The sequence below is a fragment of the Anguilla anguilla genome, chromosome 16 (assembly GCF_013347855.1).
Source record: "Anguilla anguilla isolate fAngAng1 chromosome 16, fAngAng1.pri, whole genome shotgun sequence".
Lineage (NCBI taxonomy): Eukaryota > Metazoa > Chordata > Actinopteri > Anguilliformes > Anguillidae > Anguilla > Anguilla anguilla.
In genome coordinates, this window is record NC_049216.1 from 26,970,039 (window position 1) to 26,997,935 (window position 27,897).

Here is a 27,897-nt window from a genome sequence, read left to right on the forward strand (position 1 = left end):
TTATAGGCTCTCCAGCGGGTTACAGGCGCTCCCGCAGACAGCAGGCAGGCCTGCGTGTTGGGTAATAACCTGGGTGGGGATGGAGAGAGAGCAGCTGCTCTCAGGGCAGGTACTGACTTGGTCCTCCTCGCAAGAGTGCCACCCTCAGCCCGTGACCCCGCCTGTACCAGATTCCACCGCCACAACCCGGGGTGGGGGGGGGTCATTACAGCTGTAACCCATGTTCCAGGAAGCTGGCAGGGCTTCCATTCCTCTTTCCTTCCCTGGCTCCTGCGCCAGCCAATCAAACAAGCCTCACATTTCTTAAGCAAGATTTTGTTGTTTCTCATAGCAATTAGTGTTTGCATGTGATATGCACTGAGATTCGCCAGCGAAAGCTTGTGCTTTTAGAGGGCTGGATTTCTGAATGGCGCAGTTTCACTGTGACCATGGCTCCTTATGGGCTGTCCTTAGTTAAATCTGCTTTTAATCTCAAACGGTGTTTAAACTGCTTGCCCAAACAGTGTGAGGCACTTTTGTCTCTTCTGGTTTAATTCCAGTGGAATGGCAAATTTGTGTACCATGCCACTGTTTACGTTGATGGCCCCACCCGAATGTGCCTACGGTACAATACCAGTTCAGACAGGAAAATAGGCGGGTTTGTGCGAGTGCTGGGTTAATAGGGTTTGGTTTTGGCACAGAGGCACTTGGGGTTCATACCCCAAACACCCAAATGTGTTGGGTTCTGGATATACCCTGTTCGGTTTGGGCCAGTGGGGTAAGAACTGTGGTTCATACCGGTCCGGGTGGGGCTGTGTCTGTGAGGCTCCGCTCCGATGTTGGGCTCGACTCTCGAGCACGGCACCGTTGGGCCGAGAATCTTCAGACTGTCAGAGGTGTCGTCAGGCGCAGCTGCGCTGCTAATGTCTGTAGCCAGTCGTTTGGAACGGCGGTTTAATGCGCTCTTCCCTTGTCTTGGGCATTTGGGCTACCCAGGAAAGCGTGGTAGTTAGGTTTACAGCCCTTTCATCAGCCCGCTTCCTTTTCGGAGGTCTCCTGGCCCTGCCTCCCAGGATGCGACGCCTTTCACACCCTTATTGCCCCTCTCCAGAGCGGGACCCCTCCCCCCCCCGCCCCGCCTCCTCAGGAAATCCGTAATTGACGTGTTGCTACGGGAGACCGGGTTCCTGCTATAACAAAACAAACGGTGTCTGTAAGGAAGCGGCATAAAGCTGAATTAAATGGGAGGTGAGGAGCTGGTGCCGGCGGTAGTGTCACATGAAGCTGAGAGTCCTGCTGTGTGTGTGTGTGTGTTTGTGCGTGCGTGTGTGTGTGTGTCTGTGTCTGTGTGTGTTTGTTTGTGCGTGTGTCTGTGTGGTCAATCTAGCTCTCCCAGGGACACCTGCTGAGTGGCTTGCGTAGGTTGCCAGGCAACCTGTCCCTCCGTTCATTAGGCCTTGGATTGGGCTTGAGCAGGACGAGCGCAGGAGGACCGCGCAGAATGACAGAGACCCCAGCCCCCCGGTCTCCCCTCCTAACAATTCATTTCCCCTGAAAAATGACCTTTCACCAGGGGACAAGTAATTAAGAGCCAGGGAGAGGAGGAGGAGGTGGAGGTGACAGGGAGAGACACAGGCAGAGGGAGGGAGGAGTAGATGGAGAGACAGAGAGAATGAGAATGAGAGGGAGAGAGAGGACAGAAAAAGAGAGACAGGTGGAGGAAGAGGGAATCAGAGAGAGAGAGAGACGGAGAGAGAGCGCCTGCCTCTCTGGTTGTGTGCAGGGAGAGCAGTGTGTCATGGCGGAGTGCTCTGATCACACAGGCAGAGCTAAAAGCAGCAGAGCAGCTCCAGCGACAGACAGAGTGGGGGGGAGGGGAGGGGAGGGGGGGGGGGGTGTGGGGGGGTGCGGTGACGGTAGCTGGAATGAAAAGCCTTTGTGTGGTTAATAACAGTCCTGGCACGCAGCCAAGGACTCAGAGTGTGGGATTAGCCCGAACAATCAGGACCGCAGGATCAAAACAAGGAGGCAGGAACAGCGAGGTCACACAACTACCATCTGCGCTGCCGCAGTGAGGGGGAGGGGAGAGAGCCGGGGGGATGGGCCGGGGGGAGGGGAGAGAGCCAGGGGGATGGGCCGGGGGGGGGGGGGATGGGCGGGACCGGCCCAGCACGGCCTCCCCGGCTCCACAGCCAACAATGAGGGGGGGGCAGCGACGCCACTAGCTGAGCGCACTGGTCTAACAGACCAACTGCCTGACTGCACTCATACACTGCTGCTGGGAGGGAGCGGCGTGATTGGCTGCTGCAGTGTGTGCAGTCACGCGCACGTACATACTCACACACACTCACACACACACAAACGCACACGCTCACACACACACTCACACACACACACACACACACACACACACACACACGCAGTTTGCTCCATTCGGCCTGCCTCTGCTCCTCTTCCCCCTGGTCGCCTCTGCAGGGCTCTGCTGGAGTCCCTTTGTCTGGTCTCATGCTGAAAAGCTGCTGCTTCACAATGGCTGGCCCTCAGATTGAAATGTGATCGAGACTTTGCTCTCTCTTTACACCTTCTATTCTCTCTCTCTATCTCTCTCTCTCTCTCTCTTCTGGCCTCTCCTCTCTCTGTCTCTCTCCTCTCTCCCTCCTCCCCCCTCCGTTTGTTGTGGAGAAAGGAGGACTTGGCCGTCTGCTTGCAGGTCCACTTTTCCCGTGTGCGTTTCCTGTCTTCATTCTGTCTCCCGGGGGAAAGCTCCTCTGTGAAAGTTCCAGCTTTAACGCAGGAAATTTCCCCATTTCTAAGCCAACATATTTTGTAACTGGCCTTTTGGAGCCAAGCACTTGAGTTGTTTGGAGTCTGTATTTAGGTCTGCTTTGCTAAACACTTTCCAGGCTTCTGTGGTGATTTTGTCCAACTTTGCTTTTTTTTCCCCCTCTGTACTGGTGTGTTTGTGTTTGTGTGTGTGTCTGTGTGTGTACGTGCACGTACGTGTGTGCGCATATGTATTTGATTGTGCGTATATACTGTTTGTTTGCGTAGGCGTGTATACGTTGGGATTGATGCAGATTACTGGTTGAGCTGTGGGCTTGCTGCTCTGTGTGCTTTGTTTTGTCAGCTGAACGCATTGTAACAGTCCCAGACCCAGAGTGGGCCTCTGGTTGCGAAACATTCCTCAAGTTGTTTAGGTCAGTCTGGAGGGCCTTCAAGGACAGCCAATAGCAGCCATCCATCATCTCTGGCCTCTGGAAGCTGACGCGCTGACCTCATTTACCATAGAGTTTCCACGCTCGAGCGTCAGGGCGGGGGGAAAGCAGTTGCACATGTGGTGATTATTTTGCTGTTGTAATTAGCCGGAGCTCTGCGTTGGGGCCTGGCTCTCGCGGTAAATCCTGCACCGCGTCTGAAAGGCCGTCCCGCGGCACGCTGTCCCGGAGCTGGAGCGCTGACAGGCGGCTCCCTCTCACCAAATCCTTCATCGGCTGGAGCCGTGCGGGCGGACGCAGGCGTGCTGTCACAGGCCGGTGGAAACTCTGCTGCTCCCAGCTCCAGAGAGGCTGCCTGTGGGAGGAAGTCAGCCCCCCTCCCAGAGCGAGGCCTCCTGCGGTCCCGCCTGCTGCCTCTGGCTCCCCGCACCCCGCACCCCGCACCCCGCACCCCGCTCCCCGCACCCCGCACCCCGCACCCCGCCCGCCCATCCGTCTGCGCTCCACCTCTCTGCTCTCTCTCTCCCCATCTCCCTCACCTCTCTGTGTCTTCCCATCTCTCTCACCTCTCTCCCTCCCCCCACCTCCCTCACCTCTCTCCCTCCCTTCTCATCTCTCTCACCTCTCTCCCTCCCCCCATCTCCCTCACCTCTCTCTCTCTCTCTCCCCATCTCCCTCACCTCTCTCTGTCTCCCTCCCACCCCCCCATCTCCCTCACCTCTCTCTGTCTCCCTCCCACCCCCCCATCTCCCTCACCTCTCTCTCTTCCCCTCTCCCCCAGTTCTCTCACTCACGCGCGCACACACACACACGCGCACACGCACACACGCACATACGCACACGCACATGCGCACACACACACACACACACACACACGGAGGAGCTCTGCAGATAAGCAGCTCCTCTCCTCTCATCACATGACTCCAGATGTGGCTCCAGGAATCCGGCCTGTCGCAGTCTGAAGCCTGTCTTAACGCTCCTCCTCCGTGCCCTAGCAGCACCTCCTCTGTGCTCCAGGAGCTCCTCCTCTGTGCTCCAGGAGCTCCTCCTCTGTGCTCCAAGAGCTCCTCCTCTGTGCTCCAGGAGCTCCTCCTCTGTGCTCCGGGAGCTCCTCCTCTGTGCTCCAGGAGCTCCTCCTCTGTGCTCCAGGAACTCCTCCTCTGTGCTCCGGGAGCTCCTCCTCTGTGCTGGTGCAGGCGGGAGATGGTTTATGCACCTCCTCTGTGCTCCGGGAGCTCCTCCTCTGCTCATGCAGGCCGGAGACAGTTTACGCTCCTCCTCTGCGCTGGTGCAGGCGGGAGACGGTTTATGCGCCTCCTCTGTGCTCCGGGAGCTCCTCCTCTGCGCTGGTGCAGGCGGGAGGCTTACGCTCCTCCTCTGCGCGGCGGCGGCGGGGGCGGGGGCGGGGCTGTTTAATGTGCCGCGCGCGGACGGCCGGCTTTGATTTATGTCGGCGTCCCGCTCGGCGCTGGCGCTATTTAAAGCAGTCCTCCTCCTCCTGAGCGCCACACTCAGCAGTTTGCGTTTCGTCAGTAGCGCGGATAATGGGGGAGAGGGTGCGAGTGCGCTGCATTCAAAATGTAGCCCTTGTGCATTTAGCTGTGAGTCAGTGCAGATAATTGGGGAAAAAATATCACCTCAGCATCATGAAGACAAAAGGCCTGTCAGGTAGCTGACTTTAAAAAAGTATTTTGTTTTTAGCAGAAACGAGGGGAGGATTTGCCCTGTTTGTGTGCTGATGCTAACAAATGTTAACATTCAATTTCTTGTTTTTGTGAATGTTTTCTTTAGTTAGACAGTGTGATCTGGCACATTCTTCTCTTTAGTGCATGAGGCCTGTGGGAGACAGGGGTGGAGTGTCCAGCAGGCCCGTGTGTGATCCCCGGCCTCAGTTAATCGCGCAGCCCAGGAGAGGTGCTGCTGAAGGGGGAGCGGCCGGACGGCAGGCCCCGCAGCGTGTGGAGGAGCGGTCGGCGGGGCGCTGATGTAATGTGTAATATTACTCCTCTGGCTTCGCGCGCCGCTACGCATTAGCGCACCCCGGCCCGGCCTGCCAAAGCCGGCATCAATAATTCAGCCGGTCTGCTGAGCCCGTCGCCGGCCGGGCTGTCTGCGCTGTGGCCCCCCCTCCTCCTGCCCAAACCCACCCCCCCTCCCCGTGGGCTGGGCCAGGCCCGTCCATCTTCAGCCCCCAGCACCCCCCCCCCCCCTCCCCGGGGGCTGGGCCGGGCCCGTCCGTCTTCAGCCCCCAGCACCCACCCTCACGCCCCTGTTAACACCAGCGCTGGGAGCAACAATGGAGGACTTAGACCTCGGAGGATTAGACCTGTGCATTCAAATTCAAATGGCACACCGCTACAATCCCCGAGTCGAGTATTTGTACAAGACGCTTAAAAATTGTTGCTTTTGCCAGTTACTGAGAGGCGTGAGGTAATGGGGGGGGGGGGGGGTGAGGGCGGTGGGGAGGGAGGGGGGAATTAAATGTGTTTACATCACTGCGTGTCAGTGACTTGTTTTAAGGGACAGAGGCGGTTTTTGATTGAAAGCAGGCGTCCCACATGAGGCCCCATCCAGAGCACTCCCCGGTTCCTTCGTTTGAGTGGGAGAGACGGCGCTGGAGTAACATTAAAAACAGGGCGTGTGCGCCCCACAGTCAGCAGGGCTGCTCTGGACTGAGGGGGTGTCCAGCAGCCCGCTCTTAACTGTACGCTTGCTGGGCAGGGCCGAGGAGGATGATGGCCATGATGATGAGGAGGGTGTTTTTGTGAGAGCAGAGGGAGATTTCCCCGTGCGCGGCTGTGTGCGGCTATGTGCAGATGAGTTATGGATGTGGGTGTGTGTGAAAGGAGCGAGCAGAGGAGCTGAATGAGGCAGTAACTCAGGCTCCAGGCCTCTGCTCTACACCCGCGCTGCCCTCCGGTTTCCCGGGAGACGGGCCTGCTGCTGTTTACGGCACGGCTCGGCCAACCAGAGTCCGTCTCCTTTGTTTGTTTGTGTGTGTGTGTGTGCTCATCCATTGGACTGTGTGTCTCTATGTGTTTGTGTGTCTCTGTGCACCTGTTTGTTTGTTTATCTGTGTTTGTGTGTGTGCGTGCGCGAATGCGTGTGCTTTGGACTGTGTGTGTCTGTGTGCCTGTTTGTTTATCTGTCTGCATGCATGTGCAGGTGCATGTGTGCGTGTGCGTTGGACTGTGTGTCTCTGTGTGCCTGTTTGTTTGTTTATCTGTGTGTGCATGCGTGCATGCATGTGCATTTGACTGTGTGTGTCTCTGTGTACCTGTTTGTCTTTGTGTGCCTGCTTGTTTGGTTATCTGTGTGCGTGCGTGTGTGCGTTTTTAAATGGGACTGATTGTGGGCTGCAGTCAGACCATCAGAGTCCCAGGAGCAGATACCGCTGGCCTTATCTCCAGCTCCGGCTCACAGCTCATTCCAGCCTCCTGCAGCAGGGCATCAGAATGGAGAGCGTGCCACAGAGCATGAAGGGCAGCCTGTGGCTCTCATCAGATGTGCAGTAATGCAGGGGGAATGTGGGAGGGAACAGCAGGGCTCACGCTGGCTTTGTTCGGTCCACCCTTCCTGGATGAGCAGCGCTGAGGATCAGCCTGCAGTCTGCTCAGACCGGCGCGGAAGCGACGGGTTCGCCCTCGTCCGCGCGCGCCCTCCCCTGTCCAATCAGGACCCCTGAAACCTGCCACCGGACTCTCAATGTCCGAGAAACCCAGCGATGCGTTTCTGCTGAGAGTGACCCAATGCTTGGCCAACCTGTCGGGCTTGTCTGCTCGTGCTGCTAGAGCTGCTGGGAAGAACAAAAGCTGGAAGTGGCTGTGCGTATGCGGGGTGGGAGGGACGCTGGAGCAGTCAGAGCCGGGCGATGGACGCTCCTGAGGAGGAAGGCTTTCCTGTCAGGCCGTGAGCACGGACGTCTTTCTGCGACCTGTTCAGATGAGGCAGGTCACATGGGCGCCCCACGGCATCATGGGAAGGGAAAAGGGGGTGTAGAGGATGATTAGCAAACCAGATCCCAGCCTTCTCGCTGGAGCCTGCATCTTCCTCTAAGAAGCACTTGTACATGATTGGGGAGGCCCTTTAACTCCTGTATGAAAGGCGGACATGTTTTATTGAGCGAGCAAGGGATTGCTTCTCTCTCTAATATATCCGCCAAGCGAACGCAGATCAGATGCATAAAGAAGACTTAAAGCGCTCTCTCACGATAGGCATGTTGGAAAGGTTATGAAATCCTTGTCTTGTTGCATGGAAATGGAGTGTGCGTATGCGGCATGTGTTCACATGGTACTTGTGGTTCCTGAAGAGACGGTACAGGCCTGTTCGTGGAGAGCTGGCAGCGTGTGAAAAATTCTGCTCCCTTTTCTGCTCCTGCATGTTGTGACAGGAGAGTGAGAAATGAGGAGGGTGGCAGTGAGCTGTCAATCACGTGTACCTGGCAGGAAGTCCCGGTAATGAGGGGCTGGGAGACTGCGTCCTACTCCTGGCTGCTCGCTGCTCCTCTCCCCCTCTCTCTCCGGCCCTTTCTCCTCCTGCCTGTCCCCCGCATCCATGTCAGGCCAGGAGACAGCGCCACAAAGTGCACTGCATTATGAATGCAGCGCTGGAGTGGAGCATTCTTCCACACTCTAACTATGTAGGTCACAGTGACTCATTTTTACAGTTCAGATGCCCACGTCTCTCTCTCTCTCTCTCTCTCTCTCTCACTCACTCTCTCATAAAAATAGATGAAGCTAAGCTACATCTCAGAAATCATGGACTCGGATTGCAAAACAATTAGCATTAAGCCTGTTGAATTGGGGGGGGGGGGGTGGGTTAAGGGGGGTTGGAGCAATTGTGGACTGTAGAATTCGATGAAAGATTATGTTTGTAAATTTGAAAGATTTCAGATTTTCCAATGAAATTTTTTCTAAACGTTGAATAATCTGTTGGCGAGTGCTTGTTGAGTAGGCTAAATGGTTCCAGCCCTGATAAAACGCTGGTTGAGGAGGAATAGAGAAATAGGTCTGTTATTGCTGGGTGTGCTGGCATTTTGATGCTTCTTGTCTGTTTTGGTGTTTGTGCCTGATTTGGCACCGTCAGAGTCAGTGTGTCCGTTTCCCAGCCTGCCAGGGCCCTCCCGTGTGTTCCCCGTGTGAGCGAGGGGGGGGGGGGGGGGTCAGAGCAGGGAGAGGGGAGAGCGCGCTCTAATGGCACTGTTCATTTCCTCTGTATCATTCTCCCCATCAGCGCTGCTGTTTGTTTACTCGATGGGCATTCACTTCAGCAAAATTCTGCTCCATGGTTTTCACCATGGTTGACTTGCACGGTATTACATTTGGACCCGGGACCTTTAAGCCAATTGCGAGAGTGATGCTGTGGTCCAGCCAATAGAGGGACGGTATGTTGGAGTGGCTGGAGTGCACAGGTTAGGTCGTCTGGCAGGCTTCCTGCTCAACAGCATTGGGATCAGTTCCATTTCCAAGAGTTTTCCGCCATTAATTGAATTTCAGTTTGGCTCCTGAACTGAATGGATTGAAATGGGCTGCTTGTGTGAACAGTGTGACCCTGGGACTGTTTTGTCCTCCAGAAAGGACACCACCTCTGCATGCCGATAGAAGGGTGGAGTTTGTTCCTGGAGGGAGTTAAAACGGGCTCCCACCCCGCGTGTGAACTCAGTCTGCCTGCAGAGATGGGGTCTGCGTTCACTGCTGGTTTGCAGGAAGCATGCTTTCTCTGTGCCACCGGCTTATATCTGAGGAGGCCGGGGGAGGGGAGGGGGGAGGGGAGGGGAGGGGGGGTAGAAACGGATGAGTCACTGCTGTTAGCTCTCCAGCCCTGATGTGGAGATACTCTCTCATATTGGAGTCAAATTAAAGGCATGCATTAGAAACTCAGTGCATTTACGCCGTTTCTGTGAACTTTGAATTCAATGAAGCGCTGTAAAGAACCGTGGAAGGCTGCAGTGGCGCAAACAGGCTGCGTTTTATTGGTTTTTCTGTGGAAAGAACGTGTGAGCGGATGATCGCAGGTCTGGAGTGGGGTCTGTTGTGTGTGAGGAGAGAGAGGCACGCGTTTCACATGGTCCAGCCATCATTTGAGACTCACAGCAGATATTCTGCTCTGAGTCTCAACCCTGCACCAGCAGTGTCTGCTATGGCCTGGTCTGGATCGCAGTCTCGACCCCTCATATACACTCCACTGCATGGACTCACACTTCAGCGCATTGCTTCAAAGCTCACTCCGTTACAGTCTCTAATACATCCCCAGCACAGAACCCACACGTGTCCATTGTGTGTGTAAAGGAACAGAGGCAGTTCTCATAAAGCGTGTTATATTTCTACGGTGTAACGCGGCCCTGCTCCTTCCTGGTGTGGGAGTGCGGGAGAGGGCCCGGGTGCTGTAATCCGCTTTGTTTGTGCAAACCGCTCTGTAGTGTGAACAGCGTGTTCTCTGCAGTCTGGTACATGGCTCACACAACGGCTGTGTGGACCTTGAACAGCAAGTATTCAAGTGCTCTTACAGAAGTTTTTCTTTGGTGTATCTAAGCAGAGTCATTTCTCAAGCTGTAGAAGTAGTTTTTGGAGCTGATAATTTGACCTTTCAAAGAGTTGCATAAAATGTTTATGTGAGTGAAAATGTGGGATATTTGCCCCTGCATGCCTGCTATCAAGTCCCCTTCTGTAGCCGTAAGCACTGATCACTGGTTTAAACTGCGAGTTTTTGACGGAAAAGAAGGCTACTTGAAGTCATTTCTGCTCAGAGTAGTTTTGCAGAGATGTGTGCGTGGGGGCGCTTGGGTGCGTGGTGCGGTGGAAGCGGTGCAGTCTGGGAGGGCCTCGCGCACAAAGGAAGCTCTCCGAGGCTGACGTAGCGAGCCCGGCGTTCACCGCGGGGTCACGCCGTATCCTCAGAGCAACTCCAGCACGCCTCCACCGTTTGGGCCCGGAGTCCAGATTCCTGTGCGCTTAACTCATTCTGCCCCGGCCTCCGGCTGGAAAGCTCGGCCCCAGTTCAGCTGTCTCCCGGGAAACAAAGAGGCTGGGGGGGGGGGGGGTGGGGGGTGCGCTGCCGTCCTGCTCAGTGGCCTGACGGGCCGGGATGTGGGAAAGTCATCCATCTGATTCTGTGCACACATGGCGGAGCATCTGCATATGAATGGTGCCTCCTGCAGAGGGAGCGGGGAACAGCAGCTCGCCATTGTCCCGCCCGTCACCGGGGCCCCTCTGAGGGCCCGGCCTGTTATGCAATCCGCACGGGCGGCGCAGGCCTTGGGAAGGGTCGCCTTTAAAGGAATGCTGCCGGGGGGAGGGGCAGGAGCGGGGGGGGGGGGGGAGGGGGGTGCGGGGGCGCCAGCTGTCGTGGGTGTTTAAGACCCGAGGAGCAGTGTTGAAAATGCAGCACCGGTACTGCTGTGACCTAGTTCTGTGTGTGTGTGTGTGTGTGTGTCTGTGTGTGTGTGTGTGTGTGTGTGTGTGTGTGTGTATGTGTGTGTGTGTGTGTGTGTGTGTGTGTGTGTATGCGTCTGTGTGTGTGTGTTTGTGTGTGTATATATGTGTGTGTGTGAGTGTGAGTGTGAGTGTGAGTGTGAGTGTGAGTGTGAGTGTGAGTGTGAGTGTGAGTGTGAGTGTGAGTGTGTGTTTGTGTCTGTCTGTGAGTGTGTGTGTGTGTGTGTGTGTGTGTGTGTATATGTGTGTATATGTGTGTATATGTGTGTATATGTGTGTATATGTGTGTATGTGTCTGTGTGTGTGTCTGTGTGTGTGTGTATATGTGTGTCTGTGTGTGTGTGCCTGCAGGTTTCTCCTTGCGCTAATGTTAAGTGTTGCTGGTGTGAGAGGCATTCTGGGTGTTGAAATGAGTCACTGGACTGCATGGGCCCAGAGTAGAGCTGCAGAAGCTAACAGACCCACATGGAGCCTTTATTGGGCTCAGATGAATTCACCTCTAACAGTGTGGGCTGAGCGAAACAAAGCGAGTGTGACGTGGGGCCGGAGCTGTGGTGAGAGGGCCTGTGCGGCGTGCGGGAGGTGGCTAAAAACGGAGCTAAAAGGAGCCTTTGTACCGGGAACATGAGTAGCTGGGGCTGCAGATTAGCATAGGCGTATCACCTTTCCCTCCCCCCGGCCCTCCGCGCCGCTCGTCTGTCGAGCTGCCCTGGCAGTCGCACCCGATCACCCTGCCGTCCATCTGCTGAGAGCAGGAGCCCGGAGGGGTCTCGCACACAGGCTGCTTACCTGTCCTTAGCACGGCTAGCTTGTGTTAGCGTCCCCCCAATTCTCGCTTGAATTGGCCTGGCTTAAATCACCGGTGCTCCTCTCTCCGGAGTCTGCTTCTGCGAGCGATGTGCCTTTCCGTTGTCGTATTCTGAGCCGCTGTTTTGTGCAGCGCGGTCACGAGGGCGAGCCGCGGCCGGGCCGCTACGGAAGCCTGCTTCGGTGGACGTGCGGTTGAGTGTGTGTGACACGCCCCCCCCCCCCCCCCCCGCCAGTCTGACTGCCTCTGCGACTGCAGGGGCTCGGTGGCGCTCGCACTATTTTCCATGAGGCTATCGGGAGTCAGCGGCGGGGCCGTCAACAGGAAATTCCAGCCGGCGAGAGAGCAGGCGGCGAGCGCGCCAGTCCTGCTGAAGGGCCTTTCAGAGGGGCCTGCTGACCGGGTCTCTCTCCCCAAACACGCCCTGCTATAGGACTCTTTCAGAGGGGCCTGCTGACTGCGTCTCTCCCCAACGCGCCCTGCTATAGGACTCCTTCAGAGGGGCCTGCTGACTGGGTCTCTCACCCCAAACACGCCCTGCTATAGGACTCTTTCAGAGGGGCCTGCTGACTGGGTCTCTCACCCCAAACACGCCCTGCTATAGGACTCCTTCAGAGGGGCCTGCTGACTGCGTCTCTTGCCCCAAACACGCCCTGCTATAGGACTCTTTCAGAGGGGCCTGCTGACTGCGTCTCTCACCCCAAACACGCCCTGCTATAGGACTCCTTCAGAGGGGCCTGCTGGCTGCGTCTCTCACCCCAAACACGCCCTGCTATAGGACTCTTTCAGAGGGGCCTGCTGACTGCGTCTCTCCCCAACGCGCCCTGCTATAGGACTCCTTCAGAGGGGCCTGCTGACTGGGTCTCTCACCCCAAACACGCCCTGCTATAGGACTCCTTCAGAGGGGCCTGCTGACTGCGTCTCTTGCCCCAAACACGCCCTGCTATAGGACTCTTTCAGAGGGGCCTGCTGACTGCGTCTCTCACCCCAAACACGCCCTGCTATAGGACTCCTTCAGAGGGGCCTGCTGGCTGCGTCTCTCACCCCAAACACGCCCTGCTATAGGACTCCTTCAGAGGGGCCTGCTGACTGGGTCTCTCCCCAGCGCGCCCTGCTATAGGACTCCTTCAGAGGGGCCTGCTGACTGGGTCTCTCCCCAGCGCGCCCTGCTATAGGACTCCTTCAGAGGGGCCTGCTGACTGCGTCTCTCCCCAACACGCCCTGTTATCTGCACCACCGCGCGCAGGGGTGCGTCCTTTAACCGAATCATTATCTCCAGGCGTCGAATGAGTGTGGGCCGGGAGGCTTGAGCGTGTGTTTGAGAGCCGTGGCTGGTGAAAGGCCTGGGAGTGCCAGTGCTGGGGGGGGGGGGGGGGGGGGTTAAACGTGTGTTTGAGAGCCGTGGCTGGTGATAGGCCTGGGAGTGCCAATGCTGGGGGGGGGGGGTGGTTAAACGTGTGTTTGAGAGCCGTGGCTGGTGATAGGCCTGGGAGTGCCAATGCTGGGGGGGGGGGGGGGGGGGGGGGGTAAACGCTGCCTTTGTGGGAGCTTTGGTTGCTGTAATTGTGCACATCTGGTTAAGATGTGTTTAGGTGTTGTGCTACTTTGATACAATGAGAGGCGAAACGCCTTCAAACAGAAAGGAAAACACATCACCTCAGGCCCCACTTCGGCTCAGCTAATGGAGTTTCCACTTAGAGCCTGGATAAAACGCACGCACGCACACACACACGCACACACACACACACACACTTTCACTCTCTCACAAACACACACAAACACACACACACAGGCACACACTTGCGCACACACTCACACACACACACACACTCACACACACATGCACACATGTGTTCAGTGTTGTTGCCGCAGGTGATTTTTAGAGCTTTTTTCAATAGATACATGTGAAAGGTTCAGTTTCCTTTCTAAGAGTCCAGAGTCCCTAGAATAACTTTTTTTTCATCAGGGCTACTGGGCTAACAGAGAGGGTAATGGCAGGGACATTTTTAACAGGGCAATTAAATGTGAAAAAATGTGAACTCACTCTAAGATATTTGAGGGATAAAAACAGCCTTTATCTGCATATTTTACTTTATCTATTGGTTTTGGGAATCAGCTGTTATAACCTGTTGCTATGGTTATGTTTTTTTTCAGTTATTTGAGGATATGGATGCAGAAATGTCGGAATGTCAACCATTTTGCGATTTATTTGATTTCTCATAGCAGCCGACAGTTTTAAAGTTGTCGTGTAATGATTTCAAACTGTAATGAGGCAAACTGCTGGGATTATCCTACAAAAACACACTTTGCCGTGCCTGTACACAAATATAATGCCTGGCTGTCAACCAATCCGAACTGAGCATTTATCCAAGCCATAGTATGAACTTCAGTATAGCCCTTCACCCAATTTAACCCTGCCTTGCTGTCATCACGTATCACCTTCAATACAGGTTCCACCCCCAATTTAACCCTGCCTCGCTGTCATCATGTATCACCTTCAGTCCAGGCCCTTCCCCCATTTTAGCCCTGCCTCATTAGAAGCACATGTCCCTTTTAGGGCACGCCCCGCCCATTCCCCAGTCAGCCCGCCCTCCCTGTCAGAATGCACCCCCACACAGTGTCCTGTGTCTCCCGTCCTCTGGTGAGGACTCAAGGACAGCCTGGGCTTTGTCAGAGAGCGGCCGGCCCGTCCAGTCAACAGCCGACTGAAACCTAATAGGGGCCGAGCGCAGCGGGTCCCCACAGGCAGGGCTCTCTGTGCGGGCTGGGGGCGGGAGGGCTGGGGGCAGGAGGGCTGGGGGCCGGAGGGCTGGGGGCAGGAGGGCTAAAAGCCGCTCTGTGGGAGTGTAGGACACAGAGCTCTCTTTTCCTCATCGCCCCAGGTCAGGCAGGACCGGGCGGGGGGGGGGAGGGGGTACAGTCTGCAGCTAATGAGAGAAACCTGCTGGTCTCAGAACGGGGTCAGGGTGCCACGGCTCCTGGGTCTGAATTTGGGCAGTCGTCGCAGGGACGAAACCAGCGGCTTAACTGACTGGACAGTCCTGGGACTCGGGATCTAGTTCCTGTCCAGGGCGACGCCTCCCACGCACCCACTCCCCCCCCAGGTTATCTTTGCCTTCCCAGCATTCTGTGCGCACAGGGAGGCAGGCAGTTGAGCAGTGTTGTCAGGGCCCTCTTAATCAGGCGCTGGGAGTCCCCTTGCAGGCTTTACGCTGGCTGTTCATTTGTTTATAGTCTCGTCTTCCGCTGCCAGGCATGCACTGCTGAATTCGCCCTGCTCGATTCCCCGGTGAGGAGCATTTCTGCTTGTGCTGAGTCATGGGGTGGCTAAGAATACGCAAGGTAATTTGGCTGAAGTGGGAAATCAGGCTTTGCTAAAACACTTGCGGTAAAGCATGCGTTCTGAGCAGTGCGAGTCTTCATCAAGCCTTTCTCAAGCACTCGTTGCTGAACATGAAGCCGTTTAAGAGTTTATTGTGCCCATTATTTCCTGCTATTTCCAGATATTTACTCCCAGATAGCGTGGGCTTGCAAAGATGTGGCTTTTGAAACGGATCAGCTCTCAGTGGTGCTGTAGACCCCAGCTGTCACTGCTGCTCACTGAGAAATACCGCCTGTTTCCTGTGAGCCAGGAGCCTGTTTGTGTCCTTCTTGCTCATAGTGTCTCACACACACATGCACACATGCACACACACGTATATACGCCGAGAGAGGGAGTCTTCCTAAACAAGGCCTGTGTGTGTGTGTGTGTGTGTGGTTAGGATCTGCAGCGGGGGCTGGTTTACTTTCTCTTTCCCCCTCTTTTTGTGTCTTTTTGTTTAGCAAAGCCAAACAGGCACAGTTTAGAGTCATGAAAGCATTCCAGCTCAGAGCTGTGCAGAACCTGCATTAAGCTTCCCCCCCCACCAGCACACCAGCGCTGGCCCTCCCTGCTCTGCACTGCTGCTTGCTCATCACTGGCTCATCTCCCATCATCCTTCTGGAGTCTGGGGGTCACAGGGTCCAAAGTCAACTCTTCACATCAGCTGATCATGCCACTGCAGCAGAGTCGAGGCAGAAAGCTTGATGGCTTTACATTATAGATGGGAAGAGTATAATCATTTCACCACGACCATAAAATAACCAGGAGTCTTCAATATTCAATCCTTTCTGAGTGACAGATGTGTTCTCTTGACCAGTTTAATTAGATTTGTTTAAAATTCAGGCTACGCACTCATCCTAACCACTAATTGGTCTTAGTGTACTTTGCCTGATGAGCGTATTGATTATTGACGTGTCGCTGGCTAACTGTAGACACCGTGTGCCGCCGTCTGTCAGGGCGGTAGGACGGCAGCGGGGAGCGCTGGGATAGGGCGGTAGGACGGCAGCAGGGAATGCTGGGATAGGGCGCAGCGTGGCGAGCGATCGCCAGGCTCCGGACCGGCGTCGTAAAGCGAGAGCCTCACAGAGAGACGTAGCGCACAGCGCAGCGGCTTCATGAAGAGTCCAGCGACGCCTCCGCGCGTCAATCTCCGGCTTTCGTTTCAGCGACAGGCCTGGTGCGTTGGCACGCGGCGCGCGGGGACCCCTGAGGGGGCGTGTGCCCTGCGTATTCGGCCTTTAATACGGGGGCGAGAGTAAATTGGGAGGTGCGTTTTCCCGGGAGGAGACTTGGGTCTTTGTGCCTGAGGGGGAGATTTAGATGCAGAAGACCGGCGGGCAGTGCCCACCCTCCCCTCGCCCCCCGAGATCCCTCTCTGGAGTGCAGGCCCCCGCTGCCCGCGCTGTGGGCATTCAGAGAGCGCCGCGGCGTGCCGCGCCCGCGAGCCGGGGCCCCTTTCATCCTCCCATTGATATATTATTAACGGCCCCTCTGAGAGACTGCGCCCGTGGAATTAAAATTCCGTTTGGTCCCCCGGAACTCGCTGGCCCAAACTCCCCTCCGGCGGAGCCCGTCCCGTCGCCATGGCGCTCCCGCCGCCGCGCCCCGGTCCCGGAGGCGGGTCTTCAGAAGTGCCCTGGCTCTGCTCCGGCCCCGCCCGCTCCGATTGGCCGCTGCTGGGATTGTAGAATCGGCAGCGCGGGGTCATTGTTTTATCCGAGCTGCCAGCCGGATCGCGTGTCTCTCCTCATTGCTAATGCCGCCATCTTCTCCCCGGCGCGGTAGCCGCTGGCTTGTCAGCCCGGGGTACATCGCCCGGCCCACGGGTCACAGATAAGAGCCAGAGAAACCGCGGCGTGCGCTTCGTTATCCACACGAGCTGCCGCAGTCGCTGCTCAGGTGCCTGTCTGCCGGTTAACTCCAGGTTTCCATGGTGCTCTGAGACTGACCTCGCGCGCCGCGCTGTTGAAATTCAGATCCGCGGAGTGTGCCTCCTCACCTCTCTGCGCGGCGCTCTTCTGCTTGGAGGGGTTTTGACAGCGAGCTGCCTCACCCTTGCCCAGCACCCAGGTGCGGGCGCGCTCGACGCCGCCTGACGATGTGGATGTTTGTGAAGGTTGCGCAGTTTCTCCCCCCTTTTCTTCGTCAGCTGGACCGTCCCTATCCGGCTCCATTCAGCGTTCATTTTTACCCATAATCCTTCATTAACACAGCTCCGGGCCGCGTGCTGCGCTTCTCTTCCACCGCGGGACGCCATGACGGCGGTAAAGCAGGAAGTGGGGGGGTCCTGAGCAGGAATGCAGTGTGTGGCTGTGCTGGGCAGTGACAGGAGGCCTGTGTGTGGCTGTGGGTACTGTTCTCTGGATGAACACACACGCTGGGTTACAGCCTGGGTGGATACGACCTCTATTATAGTGAACATCACAGTGGCAGAAATGGACCTAACCTAATTGGTAGTATCCATACTATTTTCCTTAAAATGTTTTATTTGTCTTAACTTGTTTGCCTCGCCCCCCCCCCCCCCACCCCCTCAGTATTCATAGTGCATATTGTGCATTGAAGTAAGGATCAAGCAGAGATGAAAATTGTGTAGTAAGACTGCAGTACTGTAACAAGTCAGATTTAATAATAATAATGCTCTGCGTTCTGCTCTGATCACTGCTTCCTTTGATGTGAAGTTTCACAGAGAGTTTAGATGCATCCTCCAGTGGGATCTGATGGGATTCATACTGTGCTCTGCCTGCCATGCCCCCCCCCTTCTGTACCAGGGACACTGGGGACAGGTCCCTGGCACTTTTTCAAAAAGCCAATTTCATCCCCGGCACTTTGAAAGCCGGTCAAAGTGAGTGCGGTTGCGCTGAGGACGCGCTGGCGTTAGCGTTAGCGCACGCGCGTTTGGGCCTCGGCTGGAGCGGCTCTGCTAGCGCGCAGGAAGACGCCTCTCATCCCCGCGGGCTAATTAGCGCTCGCGCTGCCTGCTGAGGCGGGAGCGGACGCTTCGGTCTTTCATCAGAGCCGCTCACGTGCAGGCAGTCGCCGAAGAACCGCGAGGTGTGCGAAGATGTGTTCGGGAATAAAATTAGCTGAGATTAAAACGAATTGACGCGTTTTATATTTGTTTTTGTCGCAGCCTTACGAGTTGGCTTTGGCTTTGTGAGCAGGCTAACAGAAATCGGTTTCACATTTTTTTTGTGATGAACCGATTTCTGTTGGAAAGCTTTGCTTGCAGTAACTTTACATATTTTTTTAGCAATGTTAACAGCAGTGTTCATGATGTCCACACTGGCTCCTCGTGTAGTTCTTAGCTGAAGCTAAGCAGGTGTAGGCTTGGTTAGTGCTTGAATGGGAGATGTCCTGGGAAATTAAGTTTCTGCTGGAACAGGTGTTGGTGGGCCTGTCGGGGGCATGCTTCCCATTGGACAAAGACGGAAAACCCAGTGTCCAGCACAGTGATGGGGCTCTGTTCTGCAGGGTGAGAAATGAATCATGTCCTGACTCACTGGGCCTTTATACTGCTTGTCATGGCCAAATTCCCACAGAATTCTCAGCCCCTGTATCTGATTGGCTGTGTCATCCCTCCTGCATTCCTACCTGCTTTGATTCCCTCTGAGTCAGTTTGGGTAGAGTTGTGCTTCCCTAACAGAGTTATTGAGCCGTAGTTAATCCTGTGCCGTGTTTCTGAGACTGTAAGACAGGGTAGTGCTGCACACATCTGGATAATGAGCAGAAGGGTTAGTTTCATTCGCTCACTCAGCGCTTGATGGCATTTCAACGCCTTAAATGTTAACTGTTGGTTTTTAACAGGCATGTTATCATAATATGCTGTTTTTCTTTTAGTATTTTTATGTGTTACCTAACTTACGGACTGTGGAGTATTTCAGTGGGAAGTGGCATGGAATGGGGACGCGGTGTGCTTTTTGGAGCAGTCTCGCAGACTGAAGACACGTTTTCCTGGGGCTCTGTGCAGGCGCGTGATTGGGAGGCTTGTGGAGGTGCAGGATTCAGACGGCGTGGAGGTGGTGATTGCCTTTGGTCTGGAGCCTGTAATTTGAGAGGCAGTAAAGGCTGGAGCGGAGAGTGCCCTGCAATTCGGGGCGTGCAGAAGGTACAGGGTGAACCCGTGAGTCCGGGGAGGGCTTCTCCAGTTAAAGATCCTTCCACGTCTGTGTGAGAGATGCAGCTGATCTGACCGCTGCGTTGCTGTGTTGCGTGTCAGCGTCCGTGAGGTGATGCGTCGAGTCGCAGGGCCTTCGTGCGTTCAGTCCGCTCGCGGTGAAGCTGACCGCGCCGGAGAGAACGCAGAGGGAGCGGTCAAGGCGACCGTTTGCATGCGGAGCACGTGGAGTGACGGCGGGGGGGGGGAGATGAAACGGCTCGGCGGGTAATGCAGCGCCGCAGCCTGACGTGAGCGTGTGAGCGCGTGCGTGCGTTTCTGCACGCGGCCGCGGCGGTGTGAGCTGAGCTGAGAGGACGGAGCGCTGGTCTGTTTCTCTGGCCCCGGCTCGGGGCATCAGTCTGTGGGCCAAGCTGCTCAGGGCACACTGTAGTACAGAGAGCTCTGCAGCCCCGGCCTGGGCGGGGCCTCCACTGTGTCTGCCTGTATCTGGGGCTCTGCATCTTAGGCCTGGGCGGGGCCTCCACTGTGTCTGCCTGTATCTGGGGCTCTGCAGCCCCGGCCTGGGCGGGGCCTCCGCTGTGTCTGCCTGTATCTGGGGCTCTGCATCTTAGGCCTGGGCAGGGCCTCCACTGTGTCTGCCTGTATCTGGGGCTCTGCATCTTAGGCCTGGGCGGGGCCTCCACTGTGTCTGCCTGTATCTGGGGCTCTGTATCTTAGGCCTGGGCGGGGCCTCCGCTGTGTCTGCCTGTATCTGGGGCTCTGCATCTTAGGCCTGGGCGGGGCCTCCACTGTGTCTGCCTGTATCTGGGGCTCTGCATCTTAGGCCTGGGCGGGGCCTCCGCTGTGTCTGCCTGTATCTGGGGCTCTGCATCTTAGGCCTGGGCGGGGCCTCCGCTGTGTCTGCCTGTATCTGGGGCTCTGCATCTTAGGCCTGGGCAGGGCCTCCGCTGTGTCTGCCTGTATCTGGGGCTCTGAGCCCTCCCCTGCACTCACTACCCTGCTCTGGAGAGCAAGCCTGGTCAGGGGCCAGCTGTGAGCTTTTATTCCACATTGTGAACTTCAGTGCAGCTCTCAGTCCTGCTTCCTAAGCATGTAAAAGAGGTTAACAGTGAGGGTTGGGAGGAGATGTGTGCATGCGGCTAAAGCCTCAGTGATAAGCCATTCACGCTGCTTCTCGCTGAAATCCTGCCCCAGTGCAGATGCAGGCTAGCCGTGCGCTGCTCCCTACAGAAGACCAGCCGCTCCGGCTAATCCAGCCGCTATCTCCGTAAACTGGACCCCAGACTTTATTATTGTTGTGATTATTTCTATTAGCTGGAGGCCTTATTGCCCTTCTGGCTCATAGATTTATTTATATCACGGGTAATTAAATTAAGCCCAAGGAAAGCCCTGTGAATTACAGTAATGAAACTAAAGCAGGTACTTCTAAATGAATAACATTTCAATTAAGGGGGATCCAGATGCCGGAGCGGGGCGCCCTTTCTGGGGGACTGCGGCCTCCCTGCAGCCTCGCACGGCTCTGTCGGAGTCACATGGCCCGAGGTGGGCGGGGCTTACAGGCACTGCCCACTGCCACATGCGCACATGCATTCTGATTGGTGTTCCTGGTCATAACCGAGCCCTTATTTCTGCGTGCGCGTGGCCAGGCTGATAACCATCGCTCTGTGGATCTGGCCGACAGCAGAGCGGGCTCATTTTAAATGCAGAGTCGCGCGCGAGGCAGCGAGCGTATTTAACACCAATCACAGGGAGAGAGAGAGCGGCACCGCGGAGCGAGCGAGCCGGCTTTACAGCAGAATGCTCTGGGCGTGGTGTGTGTGTGAGTGTTTGTGTGTGTATGTATGTGTGCGCATGCGTGTATGCGGATTCGTGTGCAGGTGTCCATTTGTATTTGTATGTTTAAGTGTGCATGTACGTGTGCATCCTTGTGTGTGCGTGCATGTGTGTGTGTGAGCAGCAGCAGCAGTGTGTGTGTCCGCAGGCTGCTCAGCCTTTCACTCTTCTCACTGATGTCATTTGTGTACAAGTGAGATGAGTGGGCAGGAGCTGTTGGTAATGTGCTCATTTGTTTTGGAAATTTACGCAGGGTGTATACAGTGCATACAGACACACACACACACAAATGCCCATCCACCCTCCTAGATACATGGAGGACTAAGGGAATAGAACAGGCACAAATGCACCGTTAAAATGTACATTCATTGCATGTATTCTGTCAGAGATAGTGTATTCATCCGCTGGTATGATGTCAGGTTGCAGTACATACCTTACAGGATGAGGAATACATTTGACAAAACCCAGTAGTCCGTCAGCTCGCCCCCAGGACCACCTCAGTCCCCAGGAGACTGCAGTGTGATTTCAGATCAGTTCACAGTGTGTCGTTATATATTCACTGTGTGAAGCTCACCCGGCTCTTCCTTCAGCTTCCACACACATCTCACACAGCGTTAGAAATGCAGCAACATCCCGTAAAAAATGCGGTATGAGCCTGTATAGAAAACAGCCCTGTGAAGGACAATACTCGACAATCCAGGAGGGTGGGAAAGAGTGAAGCTCTTATAGATTAATACTGATGTAGCATTAGCTGATCTGCATGGTATATGTACATCTGTCATACAGTTAGGGATGTACGATAATACTGTGTCATGGTCATATCGGTATTGGTAAGTTCATTTTATGCTATTGTCAGCCAATGCAGATACGATCGATTGTGGTACACCTGTCGATCTGTGAGAGCGTCCCTCTTTAAGCTGGGCTGAGATCAGCCGATGTGATGATGTAACGCTCGGTCACCAGCGAGGCCGTGCGGTTTCATCACAGCCCCTCGGTCTGCGTGCATCGTGCTGCAGTACAGCGGTGAGTGCGAGGGTTTGAATTGGAAAGAGATGGTGATGATCCTCCTAATGAAACCCCCATGCTGCCCTGAATGAGGAGGACAGGGGGACCAGGTTCCGGCATGCACGTGGATTGTCCCCATAATCAGTCACTTCTGCGCTGTTCGGTGCCTGCCGCGAGGTGTGGGGAGTGAGGTGCGGAGGCTGTGTTCAGCGCTCTGAACACGCGTCGCGTGCTTCAGCTCCACACGTGCATCTTTTCCAAAATAACCAATCAGCATTCAGCTGAGCCTGTGGGTTATCATCATTCAGCTGGACCTGTGGGTTATCAGTGTTTCTCCTCACTGTGCTTCTTCCCCTTTCAGTCTGCTGTGTGTTTTCATTCCTCCAGGTAGAAACGTGATGAATGTGTTATTTGCTTTTGGTGAAAATATGTTCACGTTCAGCATTTTGATCTCATGTCGTTCATCCGTGGGTTGGCGTTTGCGGGCTTTCTTGTCGCGGGTCTTAACGTAACCGCACGAGCCGAGAATCGAGAATCTCTCTGAGACGACGCTCGTCAGTATTTGCCCGTCCGTTAATGAGCTCAGATGAAGTGGCTCTCCGTTTCTTCCGCATGATTTGCAGAAAGAATCAAAGCAAATGAACTGGCACAGGTTTCTGGATTTATTAGTCTTTCAGAAAGCCGTTCAGGAATAGCCTTAACCGTGCGTCAGCTTTAAATGCGTGGCGTGTAGCTAATTCCACGTTCAGAAAACGGGAGTGCAGAACGAACAGCCCTGAAGTCGCTGGTCAGTGTGATAGCATGTCCAGCTGCGTGTCTGCTGAGCACGGGGCTTTTTGCTCTCCCGTTCTTAAATGGTTTAAAAGTGCTGAAGATGAGTGGGTGCCCAGAGAGAGAATGAGGTTGAAAATAGGAGCTGAGCAGCAGCTGAGATCACATGCAGAGGAGCAGTTTGATTGCTGCTCGAGCCCCATTCGCTGGCACTGTGCTCCTGCCACGCATCGCTAGGCAACAGGGTCTGTGCTCTTATTGTTGGCTCTGGGTAAACGGTGGCGGTAAGGACTGGTCCAGGATCAGTCAGCCCAAATCTAATCCCAGGCCTGCCTGTTAGTGAAACGGAAGGGGCTGATTCCAGCGCAGTCATTGCTGTATCATTGCTGCTTTCTTATGACTGTGAGTTCTCTTGCGGTGGGAAGCGCGGGTGAGGCATAGAGAGATGAATGGTGGAGTTCTGGAGATGGGCAGAGGAAGAAGCAGCGTGGATTATCTGGGGAGATCATCTCACCTCCAGTGCCAGGCCTGCAGTAGACATCACACACACACACACACACACATGCACACCTACCCACACGCATGCACGCATACACACACAAACACACATACGCGCGCACACACACACATACGCACACACACACACACAGAGCCCCAGCGGGACCCATCGCAGCCTGCACACGCCAGCCGCTCTTAGACTCTGTTTAGTGCATTATTACTTTTTATTAGGTTTGCCGGCACGGCGCCGGCCCAGCAGCGGCACGGCGTCGGCAGCAGCTGCAGGGAGGACGCCCGGTCTCTCCGGGACCCCCTCTTTACGAGAGAGAGAGAGAGAGAGAGGGGAAGGGAACGCGCTGCCCACACGCCGGGCTGAACGAGTTTATTATAACTCTCATATCGCCGTGGAGCTGACGCTGTCGCATCGCAGTCAAGCACGGCGCTGCGCTGCGATCGGCCGGCCCGGGAGACGGGCGTTTGGGAGCGGGGGCGTGGCGGTAATGAGCCGCGAGCGGTGGGCAGAGGGGCGGGGCGTCTCTTAATCGGGGGCCACGCTGTTTCCGCGCTCCCTGTTTGTCTTTCCCCCCCTCTCTACAAAAGAGGCCTAATGAAATGAGTCTGCGCAGGTCACGGGCTCCAAAGCCAATCTGGGCCCGGTTGCCTGGATACCGGAGTGGGGCCTGGGCTGGCTTCTGCAGCGAGGTATTTGCACACCAAACAGCGCCTTCTGCACCACTTCTTATATTAAATGTAAATAGGCTGGCTGCGGATGGGAGGCGGGGCCGGGGGCAGCGAGCGCTCGTACGGGAGCCGGGGGTGCGAGAGCAGAACTGCGTTTAATAAAACACAACGCCGCGCGCCTCTGCTCTTCAGACAGGTTTACTCTTTAAACGATCGCGCTCCGAGCTGATGCACGCTGCCTGCGGACCTTCATTTCGAGCGACACTCACAGTTCTGTTTGTGTCTGCGTACGAGAGACCGCAGTGCGCGTTCGGTCAGGTGGAACAGTGACCGCTGCCTGACCGTGGAAGGCGTGCTGTTATTCAGCTGGATGTTCAGTTATTCCGTATCTGGACGGGGAGAGGGAGCAGGGCTGTGCCACGCTGTTTTGTTTTCACCCGAGTTGAGATTGAGTGCAGCTAGTGTAGAATCAACCATAGCCACAAAGTGCAGTTTCTTCACACTGTCTGGGTCCATGGTGTAAGTGTGATTGTGTGTGTGTGTGTGTCTGGTTTCTAATCCTTCTCCTGACCACGAGCACCAGTGCGAGTGTGCCCTGCAGCCCTGCCACGAAGATATTCTGGTATTTCCTTCCTTTCAGTTTCCTGTCTGTGTTGTTGCGAGGTTAGCCAAGCTGCCACCAGTCTGACACGCCCTGCAGCAGCTCCCAGTATGACACGCCCTGCAGCCCCCAGTCTAACACACCCTGCAGCAGCCCCCAGTCTGACACGCCCTGCAGCAGCCCCCAGTCTAACACACCCTGCAGCAGCCCCCAGTCTGACATGCCCCTGTGCTTGACGCACTCAGACCCCCCTCGACCCCTCGCACACAAGCTCGCTGCTACCCAATCTTGCTGTGTCGCTGTGTGCATATCTGGTGTCTGTTGGAAAGTGCGGTTAATCACTGCAGCATTAGCATTGCTCGGACTCTGCCGGCTCTTCCTGGAACTGTGGGTAGCCAGGCCAAGGTGAAAGGAGCGGGGGTGGGGGTGGCATGCCTGGCCTCAGCCAGCCGAGCGGATGGCAGCAGTACTAGGTGCTTTCCCACCGGGCTAAGCTGGTTCACAAACACTGATTAGCCGTCACGTGCTGCTGCGGTGCTATAAAAAGAGCAGCGGAAAAAGCGAACTCTCCCTCGCCGCAGATGTGCTCTCACGGGCCCTGAGCTTTCCGCTCGCCCGTCCTCCTGTGTGCGTTTCTGTTATTGCTGTTCCGGTTTATCTTCCCTAAACTGAACACTCCCTCCCTTCAGTACATTTACTGCATATCCGCACTGGGGGAGCTGAGATGGGAACGGTGAGCTCCTGACTCACACTCTGCTCCAGTATGACAGGAGCAGCGTCGCTATGGAGCAGCTCTGAGCAGCCCGTCGCTGTGTGAGCGCTGTTTCCTGTCTTCATCAGCAGGCCCAGATGGATGGTGTGCATTTCTAACACCGTGTAAGATGTGTGTGGAAGCAGAACAAAGAGCCGGGTCAGTTCCACAGAGTGTATAAATAATGATGTGCTGTGAAGTGAGTCGAAATCACACTGCATTCTCCTGAGGAGAGTTTGGAACAGTCAGTTTACGTGGTGGTCGTTGTCTTGAGGTACTTAATGTTGGCCAATATGATCTTCATCTCGTAGGGTATATTGAGCATTGATTATTTTTCCATCTTATTTTGAATTTAATATAGATTAATCTTGTGCTTTATTGCCTGCCTGTGTGTGTGTGTGTGTGTGGGGTTCAGTTATTTGAGTAAATGGTTCTCTGTGTTCTTGTGCTGTGAATAGGGAGGGAAATGTCCCTGTCAATCAAGCACCAAAGTCTAGAGAGACTGTAGGAAGCTGATGAGCAGAGGAAGCTGACTGACCTCACTGCTGTCTGAGCAGAGGAGCACTCCTCTTGCAGTCAGGCCTTCCCCAAACACCATTACAGAGTAGTTGTTGATCAGAGAGGCCACATCTGCTGCCAAGCAGTTTGCAGAAACCAAATAACTGTGTATCTAGAAGTGGCCAGAGGGGCATTTCTTTTTGGAGAACATCATAACCAACATCTGCTGCCATAATGTCCGTTGACCAATGGGAATGGCTGTCCCAGGCTGTGAGACTGTGCACAGCCAATCCCCAGGGAGAGCTGCTCATGGGCAGACTGTACCCATGGCGTGCGGTGGATGGAGGGAGGTGGGGGGGGGGGGGTCGGGGAAACACTGCTTCGTTGTTCAGCTTGGCGTCAACGCGGGCACAAATGTGTGGGAAGCAGATTCCAGGAGAATGGTGGGGCTGGAACGTGGCCTGACTGTACCGTACTGTACCTGCAGTGCAGACTCATGGCCTGACTGTACCGTACTGTACCTACAGTGCAGACTCATGGCCTGACTGTACCGTACTGTACCTACAGTGCAGACTCATGGCCAGACTGTACCGTACTGTACCTACAGTGCAGACTCATGTGTGATGAGTTAGGGCTTGCGGGGAGAGCCAGGGCTGACACACACATGCTGATTGCAGATGCTGTGGTGCTTTTGATTAGAGTAAGCAGAGGAAATGAGTCCTGTGTTTGGAATGGATGATGTTGTGCATTTCCTCATGTGTGTTCCACTTCCCCCAAAGAGATGAAAGCTGAGAACACAATAAGGCATTATTCAGCGGTGCAGCCTAAACCTCTCAGACGTCCTATAGAGGCTCATACTGTTTCCTTACTAGTGTCCCTATAGAGAATTTAAATGAACCTGGCTGTACATCAGCTCCAGAACTCCTGGTTAGCAAATTTGCAATCTGAAATGTGCATCAGTCTACTGCTGGTTAATGTCGTCTATAAAGCTCTGCAGTACGTGCTGCCAGCGCAGTCATCCTGCAGAGTGAGGGCTGTCAGATTCAGAACGCTGCCAGACAGCATATCCAAAAAGGCTGCAGAAAATGGCTGCTTTTGGAGAAATACCTGCTGTGCTGTGTTATAAAATATTGAGAATTTTAGATTTGATTTATCATCTTGATTAGCTGCCTTGACTGTGTGGTTATAGATTTTGAAAGTTTTGAAATTGCCGTTCACTCAAAAGTTTACTGTTGCTTGCTTATAGTGTTTAAACTGACAGAACTTCCTAGCAAACTGTGACTAACAAGCTATGACTAAATATCCTTGTTAGTTAATAACAAAAAGCGTGTACTGACTAGTAGATTCTCAGATCATGACTGTTCACTTGTATATTGCCTGTCATTGTTAAAAAGTTTAGCACTGTTTCCTCTGTTCCCACCGATTGGCTGGGCCTGGCAGTGCAGGCAAGCATGAGACACTGTAGCTGTTCTGTGAAAGGAAATCCCAAGGAACAGGAAACAGGAACCCGATCAGCTCATTGGTCGATAGCTCATGCTTCATACTTCCTGTTCCTGCTGTCTCAGGTTCCAGCTGCAAATAAAAAACCCTGGTGTGTATCCTTCCATTAGGGTCATGGATGTTCATCACTTTGAAAGGACAGTGTGTTTATGATGTACTGGGAAGCGGTGCGTTTTGGGTAGGGCTAAATGACTGGTTTTAATTGGAGACAGGCAGCTGGAGAGCATCAGGATTGTAGCAGAATGCCATGTTTTTGCTTGGCACAGAGGAAAGGGTTGTGTTCCATCTGTACCCTGGAGAAAAAACATCAAGGGACAAGCAGTGCTGAGGAGCCCCCTGCATATAATTTAGTCATATTACTCTACAGCAGGTGTGCATTCATGACTGTGTTCCATGCCAAGGTTGTGAAATCCGTTTCAGAAACAATAAACAGGGTATGTGGCAGTTTGGAATGGCCAGGCCGGATCTACAGTGTTACCATGCAACAGAAGCATGCTTGCCAGAGTTGCGTGTAGGCAGTGGATTCATTTTTCTCCTCTTAATTTGACAATCTACCTTCCTGCAGAAGTCTGTGGCTGTCTATGATAAATGTCTTTATTATTGCCTACAACTTGACATCATGTCAACTGACAAGAGATCTTGCTCTATGAATCTGTAGATACCAGGATATTCAAGCCCAAGTGCAGTAATGTTCGTCTTTGCAGGTTTTGATATGTGACGTCCATTATTCCCCATCTTCACTTTGTACATCATCTTCTTGTGCCTCAAAGGGGCGAATTCTGCACCGTATAAAAACGTGTGGTTATCGATGCTCAAAGGCTGCTTCTGCGCTCATTTGTGCTTAAGGCC

At 54.6% G+C, this 27,897-nt stretch overlaps 1 protein-coding gene across 2 annotated transcripts in view; it reads left to right on the forward strand.

The window, feature by feature from the left end:
* Positions 1–27,897, forward strand: part of LOC118215695 (ankyrin repeat domain-containing protein 11-like) — a 111,551-nt gene that overhangs the window by 52,500 nt on the left and 31,154 nt on the right. The window lies entirely within an intron of this gene.